This window comes from Balaenoptera acutorostrata, chromosome 20 (genome assembly GCF_949987535.1).
Source record: "Balaenoptera acutorostrata chromosome 20, mBalAcu1.1, whole genome shotgun sequence".
Taxonomy (NCBI): Eukaryota; Metazoa; Chordata; class Mammalia; order Artiodactyla; family Balaenopteridae; genus Balaenoptera; species Balaenoptera acutorostrata.
Genome location: NC_080083.1, coordinates 6,541,034 through 6,552,037, shown reverse-complemented (window position 1 = coordinate 6,552,037; position 11,004 = coordinate 6,541,034).

Sequence of the window (11,004 nt, the reverse complement as noted above, 5' to 3'; positions counted from 1 at the left end):
ATGTCTACACATCCTTTTAACAGACTGCTCAGGATTCACTTTTATGGATATAGCATCATTGATGCAACCAACTGCCTCCTGCTGTGAAAAGCAATCTTGATGCATTTTGTACACAATCATGATTTTTTTTTCCTGCATACATTTCTGAAAGTGAAATGTTTGGGTCAAAAATGTGCCAGTTTTAACACCAGACTCCCCTTTGGAAAGATAAAACCACATAAATTCCCGTCTGCAGAGCCAAGTTCTGCACATTCTCCCCACAACTGGATGTTACTATTTAAAACCAATTTTTGTCAATTGTATATGCAAAGGTACCTTGCAGTTGTTTTAATTTACTTTTTTTTTTTTTTGGTTACTAAAAAAATCAGACATTTTAAAGTTTGTTGACTACTTACCTTCCTTCTTTTGTGCATATCCAGTTCATACTCTTTGCTTTTTGTTTTTCCTCTACAAGGGCAATGGTCTTTTATTATCTATATGTAACATTTATTTTTAATGTAGGATTATTAATCCTTCATATGTCACATAGAACATAGATGGTTAATATAGTAATATAGAGAGAGACTGTCACGTTGAAATTTTTTTTTTTAAGGATTATTTATTTATTTATTTAGGCTGTGTTGGGTCTTCGTTTCGTGTGAGGGCTTTCTCTAGTTGCAGCGAGCGGGGGCCACTCTTCATTGCGGTGCGCGGGCCTCTCACTATTGCGGCCTCTCTTGTTGCAGAGCATAGGCTCCAGACGCGCAGGCTCAGCAGTTGTGGCTCACGGGCCTAGTTGCTCCACGGCATGTGGGATCTTCCCAAACCAGGGCTCGAACCTGCGTCCCCTGCATTGGCAGGCAGATTCTCAACCACTGTGCCACCAGGGAAGCCCTGTCACGTTGAATTTTATCTTTTATTTATGCTGTCTTTGATTTAAAAGTGTTAATATTTAGACTATGTTTAGATATTCTCCTATATCTTTTAATTCTTTGATTTTTAAAAGATCTGAATTCTTTAATCCATTTGAAATTTGTTGTATTACATAAGTAAGTGAACTAACTTCCTTTTATAACTAACTCACTTTAATTTTCTTATATTATTGCCATAGCTAGAACTTACAGAGTTCTACTACATAAATTGCATTATATTATATAAATTGTAACTACAGAGTTACAACTTAGCCTGGTGGTTCTCAGCCTTGGGCATTATTGCCTCCCCAGGGGACATTTGGCAATGTGTGGAGACATTTTTGGTTGTTACAACTCCTGTTGGGGAAGGAATGTATGTGCTACTGGCATCTAGTAGCTAGAGACCAGGGATGCTGTTGAACATTCTACAGGACACAGGACATTCCCCCACAACAAAGAATTACTGGCCCAAAATGTCAATAGTGCTGAGGTTGAGAAGCCTCTTGTTAAATAATAGTAGAATTAGCAAATCCCTTTTGCTTTTTGTACTTACTCCATTGCAAGCCAGAGTTTCACTCCTTAAAGACAGCTTGCCTTAAGGTCTCTGTGATGATCCCTCTGGAACGCCTCTGTAAATTTATTCTCTACCCACAGACAGAGTGATGTAGACAGTGCTATAAAGGACATAGATGCCTGGTTCAACACGGAAAAAGGAATACAGAAGGAAAAGCAATGCAGTCACGAATGACACATTAGCAGTGTATACTGTTTATTTTCCTGTCTTGAGACCTCTATGCTCCCCTGACAAGGAGGAATAAGAGCCTCTTCAACTACCCTCCTATTGATTCTCTCCTGGAACTTTTGACCTCCATCAGTTAAAGCATCACAAGATGCACTCTGTAAGAACGTGAACAGTGGAGTCATGAAGACCTGGTTTCAAACCCTGGTCCCCTCACTTGCTGGCTGTGGGTGTGAGACCCTTGCCAAGGTCCTTTCCTCCCTGAGTCTCTGAGCCTGTTTCCATATAACATATACTTACCTTGGATGCCATGAAGTGCACTTTAGACTTTATAAGTAGATACCTAGCTCAGCATCTAGAATATAGTGAGGGCTTATTATACATCCCCATGGAGTCCCAGGCGTGTGCACCTAATGCTGCTGATCTCTTCCTGTTGAGTTCTGAGAAAGGCATGAAAAGCTGTGCTCTGGCACAGCCGCTGGGAGCCCAGAAGCCAAGAGAGACCAGCCACAAGCACCTGCACAGGGTTTTATGCCTATTATTTTTTACATCTTTGCCATAAACCTATGAGATATGTAATTTTATTATTGCCATTTTGCAGATGAGGAAACTGAGGCACACAGAGGTTAATACCCTGCCCAAGGTCACTGAGCTAGTAAATGGTGGACTTGGGTTTTAGAGCCTCGCCCTTAACCACTTAGTCACGCTGCCTCCCCACCCCTCTCAGCCCAGCCCCCCAGCAGCTCGGCTGAAGGACCCCAGAACCACCTCCAAGGTTCTTCCCGTGATTCCTCTGGAGCCCCGCGCTTTTATCCTGAGGCCCGGGGGCAGCGCTGAGTACGGGATGGATGCTGAGAGGAAGGGGGTAGCACTTCATCTGTGGTCCTTGCTCAGAGCAGCTGCTGGGGCTGCCACCAGCTGACAGAAAGAGCTCTCTGCTCAAGCGCTGTCCCCAGAGGACCTGCCACTTCCCAGCATCCCGGCACTGTCCCCACGGAGCTCTGATGGCAGCCTGACTGGCTTCCTGATCTTGGGAAATGTACTTAACTTCCCCATCCCTCAGCTGGTGTCTGGGAGGAGATTCAATTACATAGTAATGAGCCTGAATCCCGCAGAGCCTGCCTCTTAATCACCAGCTGAAAAATGCAACCATCTAAGACACAGGCAGGCCACGCTGGCCGTGACCTCATTAACCCAATCCTGTCAGACTCCTCTGCTCCCCTTGGCTCAGCTGCAGGACTGCTGTGGAAGGGCGACCTTCCAGAACAGAGGGCTCCTCATCTAGGGATGCTGCATCTGGGCGAGCTGTGCCTTGGGCGTGGTACAGGTGTGGCCCCGCCATGGCAGGGATGGGTGGGGCAGGAGCTCTTGTGGCTGGATCTAGAGAAGGCCAGGGAGAAAGCTGCATGCCCAGGGGGTACCAGCCTCCCTCTCTGCAGGAGTCTCACTGCCCGCACCATTCTCAGCGTCACGCTGGGCTCTGCCACATCAGGGCTCTGATGCCTGGCACTGTACATACAGAACATATCCTGTCATCCTCACAACAGTTCTGTACCTTCCATGCTTTACAGGCTAGGGAAACTGAGGCTCAGAGTAGTCAGGTAGCTTTCCCAGAGACACACAGCTGCAGAACTGGATTGGATCCCCGTTTGGGATAACTCCAAAGCCCACACTTTTGGAATCATTACAGAGGTATCAGGGTGCATCTATAATGTGTCCTTGCAGAGTGTCCATTCTTCTGAGTTAGAACTTGTATGTAGTGTGTGTCAGGGGATTGCTGGAGGCTTGAAGCCCTCTCCCCAGAGGGCAGAAGAGGCCCCGCAGTACTGAGTGCTTTAGTGGGGCTCTGGCCCCCTGCAGTGCTGGGCTGTGGAAAGAGCGGGGATCAGGCTACTAGTCTACTGGGGACCCAGCTTTTGTGGGGCAGTTTGAGAGGCAGCATCTATTTCTACCCCTGGTTCAGTCGGATGTGCTGCCCTCAGTCACTGGTTGGTCCCACCTGTCTACATTCTGCCCTGGGTGACCTTAGAACTGTTTAGGTCCGGACATTAAAGGACAGGAAACCTGGGACACTGTCAGCAGGTCCAGGCCCCAAATCTATCCTTCCATTCTGGGTGAGACAGATGGATGGGGAGCAACTTTTCTGATCTCAGATTCTCTCTTGGCCCTGAGAAGGGGCTGATGGGTGCCTTGGGGCTTGGGTGACGCCCTGATAAGAGGTTGGTGTGGGGTGAAGCCCTTCCTTGTCTCTCATACCCAGTCTCCCAGGCAGAGAGAAACCCAACCTTTGGAGCTCCAGCTGGGTCAGCAAAGACCCCTGAGCCCCTTTACTTCCTGGGATCTTTGCCTTCCTTTCAGCATCAGACAGGAGTCAGCCCATCAGTAGAAAGGTTGAGCCTATGGGACAGGTCCAGCTCTGGATATAACCAGGTGCCTCTGGGGCAGTGATGAACGTTGCAGCAGTAGGAGATGGGCAAAGCCTGCTCAGGCATCTGGTCAACCAGGAAGGATGAGCAGAGAGGAGACAGGGTGGCCATGGAGAGAAGAGCAAGCCCACTGGGGTTTCAGTGCTCTCTCCTCTTTGCTTTCCTCCCAGAGACAGACCTCTTTATATTTTTTCTTCCGTTTGTTTTTCTTTCCTTTCCACTTCCCCTTTCTCATCTCCTATAGATCTCCCATCTCAGAGTAAAAGCCAAAGCTCTTGCAAGGCAGACACGGCCCTAATGATCTGCTTGCTTTCTTCCTTCTGAACTCATCTCCTTACCGTTTCTTGAGCTCCCCGGGCCTGCTGCCACCTTGGGACCTTTGCATCTCCTGTTCTCATCTTCTCCCAGGTACCCACATGCCACCCTCTCACTGCCTTCATGCTTTACTCAGCTGTCACCTCCTCTCATCCGTCTGAAATTCCAACAGTCATCCTGCCCTTTTCTTACCTCATTTTTCCCTAACATTAATGCTAGCTAATGTGTGTGTATATTATTTTTTATCTTGTTTTCTGTCTGTCCATCCAACTAGAATGGAACCTCCATGAGGGCAGGGATTTTTTTGTCTGTTTGGTTCACTGCTATATACCCAGAGCCTGGCACATAGCTAGGGCTTGATAAATATTTACTGAATGAATGAATGAGTGCTCTGTACTCACGCCCAGGGGACCTGAAGCCTTAGTGGGGTGCTGTCTCCTAGCCCCAGGAATGGAGTGGAGGCTGCGTTTGAACACAGAGCCACCCCCAGCCCCAACATCACTGGCTTCTATGCAGGTGTGCAAGGTGGCCGGACAGGTACAGGGGGTGGCAGGTATCTTACTGTTGCCTTGACTTTAACCCAGTCTTCACCAAGCACAGAAAATGTTGCATGGCTTACCCAAGTGACGTTTGAAGTTCAAGAAATCCAGTTGTTCCAGTTTTCTGTGTGGACAGCTCTGGGGGCAGCCTCTTCCTGGTGGCATGAACAGCTTGACCCGAGACCTTTGTGGATGTTGTGGTTCTCTGAGCAGAGACAGCAGGGAGTGGGCTAGAGTTTGGGGGTTTCCTGAGGTCTGATTTCTGTGATGATCTCAGTAAATGCAAAGGGGTCCCATAATCCTGGAGGGGCTGTAGGAACCTGGGAATCCCCTGTTTAGGTTTGGGTATGAATTATTTAGAAAGGAGGACAAGTCCTAATCCAGAAAAGCATAACGTGTCCCGGATATATTGTCAAGTTGTCATACGTGTGTGTCTGTGTCTGTGTGTCACTGTATGTCTGTGTGTGTCTGTGTCTCTCTGTATCTCTGTGTATCTCTGTGTGCTTGTGTGTCTCTCTGCATGTAGCCATGTGTGTTGAGGAGATGGGCATCAGAAGGGCAGCTCTGGATTCTGCCTCTGTGACATTCAGGAGTCTCTGGCATGTCTGGTGTTTTAGTGGCTGTAAGCTCTCTGAGACTGAAGCATGATGGCTTTCTCTCCTGCTGTTTTATTTCTTTAATACAGTGGTTTTCAATCCCAGCTGCACGTTACCTCACCTGGAGAGCCTTATAAAATACCGAAACCCCAGTGTTATCCCACACTGGTTAAATCAGAATTTCCGGACATGGAACCTGGGCCCTGCTGTGTGTCTGAAGCTCCACAGGTGACTCTGGTTGCAGCCAGGCCTGGGCTTCCCTGCTTTACTCTCCTGTGAGCTGTGAGTCAAGACGCTGTAGTGAGACCAGAGGAAACAGCTCTGAGCTTGGAGCGGAGCGGTGGTGGGAGGTGTGGGTGGGGTGAGGAGGTGCGTTTCAGCACTGGTTCCCTTGTGAAATCATCTTTGACTTTGAGCAGGTTATTTTGTCTTTCTGGTCCTTAATTTTCTTTCTTGGTAAGGCAGAGGTCATTACACCTTCCTGCCCATCTCCTTCCCATGGTTTGAGGTCATTTATGTGAAAGGGCTTTGTAGATTCTGAAAGGTCACCCAAATGCAAGGAAACATTATTAGCATTATTCGTGTTAGCCCTTTGTAGAGACCAAAAGAGTGAGGCAGGAGGTGGGTGTGTAATTACAGCAAGGTCAGAGTAAAAGAAAAGTTGTGGGCGCGTACCATGGTTACTCTGATTTAGCTTTGAAAAGGTAGCCAAATCCCGGAATGCTTGTGCTTGTAATTCCAGGAGCTGACACTAGGTGGTGCCTGATCTATGGTGTGGACTGGGAGGGTATCATTTGGGGACGGGTTTTGCCTCCTTTGCTTACAATAGTTATTTACTGACAGAATCATTTACATATCAAGATAAGATTTTTAAAATATATTTATTTCATTTATTTATTTTTGGCTGCATTGGGTCTTCGTTGCTGTGCGCGGGCTTTCTTTAGTTGCGGTGAGCGGGGGCTACTCTTCACTGCGGTGGCTACTCTTGCTGCGGAGCACGGGCTCAGCAGTTGTGGCGCACGGGCTTAGCTGCTCCGCGGCATGTGGGATCTTCCAGGACCAGGGATCGAACCCGTGTCCCCTGCATTGGCAGGCGGATTCCTAACCACTGCGCCACCAGGGAAGCCCTCAAGATAAGATTTTGAATGCCGTTCTCACGCTGTCTTTGCACAATTAGGTGGTGATCTTCATTCTGCCCAGGGGCCCCTTCTTAGTTTCCTCCCTTCCTGAAATTTCTGGCAACTGTAACACCAGCCCTCATTCTGGGGCCTGGAGTTGGCTCTGCCTGCCCAGATCTCAGAGCAACATCGAAAAGCTTTGCTTGCTGGCAGTGAACCAGCGAGAGGCCCGCTCGGCCCCTGTGAAGACTTAATTAGCTTTTGAGCTGCTCCCCTGTCAATCTGGCTTTCTCTGCTCCTCCCTCCCCTCTGGCGTTTAAGGGGGAGAATCTCATTTTCTTCTCCCAGGGGCCCATTCCTTGCAAGTCACTTCAGCTTTCTTTCCTCTCTGTGATCAGGAGAGCGGGATGGAGGTGTCAAGGCGGTAATTGTAGAAGCTGACTGACACTTGTTCCTGCAGTTAAGGAAGAGCTACTTTGGATATGAAGCTACATCACTCATCCCCGCTGTTTTTGAACCTGACCCCACCCCCACCCCCCCAACTCCGTATGGGTTACTTTGCATAAAATCACTCAATCCTTTCAGAGAGCCAACCCAACGACTTTCATCCAGTTTTCTTATAAGAACCTAGGTTGTTTGTTTAGGCTTTTTCCCCTCTTTCTTTAACTGTTTGAGAACACATCTGAAATCCACAGCTGTGGATGTCAAGGCTCAGTGGGTGTAAATACACACGAAGCTTTTGGAATAACACACATGAAACAACTCCCAATGATTGCCTCTGGGGAGGGGATTAGGTGTTTGAGCTGGTCAGTGTACTCATGTGAAGTCTTCCATGGCAGGGAAGGCTCGGGATTCTTTGGCTGACTCAGTGCAGTCTTACTTCACTCCGTCAGACCCTAAAAAACAGATACAGAAGGAAGGGGATGCCCTTTAATCCACTGTCTCACTAGCATGCCAGGTCCCCAGCGGCCCTTTTCTTAGGCTTGTGGGAGCCTGGGGGACATAGAGAGTGGATTTTCCAGGATGAGGTACTCAGATAGGGACCAAGGTGAGAGGTCCCTGGGAAATTGCTGGGTGCTGTCAAAGCAAAGTCCTCACTGGCCACCGCGGGAGGAATAGCTTGAGTGGAGACGGTGGAGGCTGGTAAGGCTACCAGCCTTATGCAGAGGCTATGCAGCCTCTGGATTCTACAACAAGGCCCTTCACAGTGGTCTTTTGCCAGGTTCTCCCCACCCCCAGCTCTTCCCAAGTGCATGCCCTCCCCCTTCTTGGGCAAATTCCCTGGGATCACACCCAGCTTCCTGCCAATCCCCTCTAATATCTGCTTCTCTTCCCTTCTTCCTGGAACCTCCTTTGAAGTCTCTGAGTAATCCTTCCTTTCCCCAGAGGCAAGGCCTTCCCTCTGTTTGTTCTTTGTTTCATTGTAGACCACTGATGGCCCATTACGCCTTGATCCTCAACCAACCAAAGACCATCTCGCTTCTTCCAGGGCATACAGCTCTTTTCAGAAGGCAGAGATAAGTAACAAAAGCAAAAACAGTTAAAGTTTCATGTTAAAATGCTCTGGCCATTGATAGCCTACCTAGAAGTTTTAAATCAAGGTAGACTAGCTTTGCCTTTCCTTCCAGCCACGGTGTGCAGCTTTCTGGAGCAGGCTTTGCAGCCCCACCGCTAGGACTTTGCATATACTGTTCCCTCTGCCTGGAGCACACTTCCCTTCACCGCTTCTTCACTTTTTTGACCCCTGTCTTTTCACAGGGTTCCCCTTGGGCCTCTCTTCATCCTGTAAGAGCGTAATTCTCTAACGATGTTGTTAGCACGTGCCAAACTTTCATTCAACTCATGAATGAGGTGTGATAAATTGTTACAGTAAGGTCTCCAATTTATCCACGCCTCCCTGTATCTATACCTTCCCACCCTGTGACATCCTTTGACCAATGACACAATAACAAAGGTGGAATAAGCAGAAACTCGAAAAGTACTTGCATATTGGTGCTTGCCCTCACTTGCTGCTCTTGGAATACAGCAACCACTATATAAAAAGCTCGGGCTAGCCTGCTGGATGATGGGAGACACAGTTCCAACTGTCCCTCTTGCTCTGGTCATTAGCTGGCCAATCCCCTGACACGTAAACAAGGACATTTTAGATCACTCAGGTGCCAGGTGTCCTGCCAGCTAACTACAGGTGCATAATCATGTCCAGTAGAGTCTACTCATGCCATCCCAGACCAGAAGAACTTCCCAGCCAACATGAAGAATCAGGAGCTGAATAAATGGCTCTTGTTTGAAGCCATTCAGTTTGGGGTTTTGTTACACAGCTGAAGCTACCTGATACATGAGGGAATCGGCAGAAAGAAAAATAGCTGGTTGACTAAAGATATGAAAAACTGGGATTTATGCAGTCAGTGGAAAAAAGAATGCTGAGATAAAAGTACCAATTCACTTTTTACAATTCATTGTAAAACTGGTTAATATCCAACAGGGCAATGAAAAGTCACCCATTGCATTATCTTCCATCAAAGACTCAGAGATGATGGTGTTTAGGAAGTGAAACAAAAAGTTTACTTTCAAAGATATCAGGGAGTTAGGCTTCAGAAGGGCTGGCTTGCCAAATATAAAACACAATGAGCATTTAAAGAAAAAAGCTGCAATATCACCAAGGTTATCAAGTTTAAATTAGCCTTTTCATGGTGAAAAACACCAGCTTTCTCAGATCATTGTCATAATCCTAAAGGTCATAGCGTATCTTCAGATATCAGCATAGTAAAAATCAAGGGTACGTGGATATTGTTAGGGAGATATTGCAGGTTTATGGGAAATAGCCAAGGTTTCACGATGTAGGGGACCAGAGCTAGGCAAGGTGATTCTGTTCTTTTCGCTTTATCTTCCTTCCTAGCTGTGGTATATAAAGAACTTAATCATACTGGAATTAGAAAGTATTAGTGTCAGTTTTTATTTCTATACTTATTTACTGGACAGAAAAAAAAAAATCTCTCTTGACCTGTTTTATACGAGTTAACTTCTAATTTTATGCCCTAGCCCTAATCAAGAAATTGTTAAAGATACGTTCCCGTAGAGGTCAGGTGACCCTCCAGTGGGCTTCTTAGAAAATGCTCCGGCATAGCTTTAAATGGCCACACAGTCATCTTTTTGTCTTATTTCCAAGTCATGGATAATTTTCCCAAACAGGTTAGGTGCCCCTCCTTTGTGCTGTCTCAGCATCTGAACCCACTTATCACAGTCTGTTGTCATAAATGCCCGCTTGTGAGGTCTGTTCTAGACTCTGGCCTCCTTGAGGGTGGGGACGTTCCTAAGGCTTAGTACAGGGCCTTGTATAAACATTGTTGAATGACTGGATCAGCAGATTGCTACCTCATAGAACCAAGGACAGTGTTTCCCGTACTTGGTGCCAGAATTTCCAGGGGTGCTTTGCTAAGCAGCTTCCCAGCCGATGCTGGTAAAGTGATGGGCTGGAGCTGCCTGGTCCTTCCTGGCAGACTCTGCATGTCTCTTCACAACTCTGGTTCAGTGACATCACATTGGTAGTCTGAGACTGGGCACGGTGGGAGCACTTACACCATGGAAATTGGCAAATGCTGCAAAGTGAGGGTTTTGGTTTATGAGAGCCAGTTTACCAGCAGGACACCATGCTTCCTCATCTCTGGTCCAAGGACTAATGTTTGAGAATTATTGACCTAGGATGGGGTCAGCCAGCCGCAGCCTGTGGGCTAAATCCAGCCTGCTGCCTGCTTTTGTACTGCCCGTGGCCAGGACAGTTTTTATGTTTTTAGAGGGTTTGTTGAAGAAGAAAGAGGAGAAGGAGGAGAATAAGAGGAGGAGGAGGAGGAGAAGGAGGATGGAGAGGAGGAGGAAGAGGAGAAGGATGGAGAGGAGGAGGAGGAGGAGAAGGATGGAGAGAAGAAGGATGGAGAGGAGAAGGATGGAGAGGAGAAGAAGAAGGAGAAGGATGGAGAGGAAGAGGAGAAGGAGGAGGAAGAAGAGGAAGGCGGGAAGGGGAAAATGAGATAATATGTGGCCTGCAAAGCCTAGAATGTTTACTATCTGGCCTTTTATGGAAAAAGTTTGCTGACCCCTGACCTAGAGAAGCTTCTTAACCCTGATTGCACATTAAAATCACCTTGGAGACTTTTAAAATGTTTTGATGCTTGGACCTCATAATGCCTGAGGTGAGATCCAGGGCATCTGTGTATTTTAACAGCTCCCCGGGGGACTCACACTTTTCCATCTGGGTTCCAGGTCTCCTCGCTGTTTCCCCACCTTGCCTCTATTCCCATTTCCAACCTCATCCCAGCTCCCTTGAGTGTTCCCTGTCCTAGGGGGAGGGTCTCTTTAGGGTTGCCGTGGATCTATCTGAAAGGCA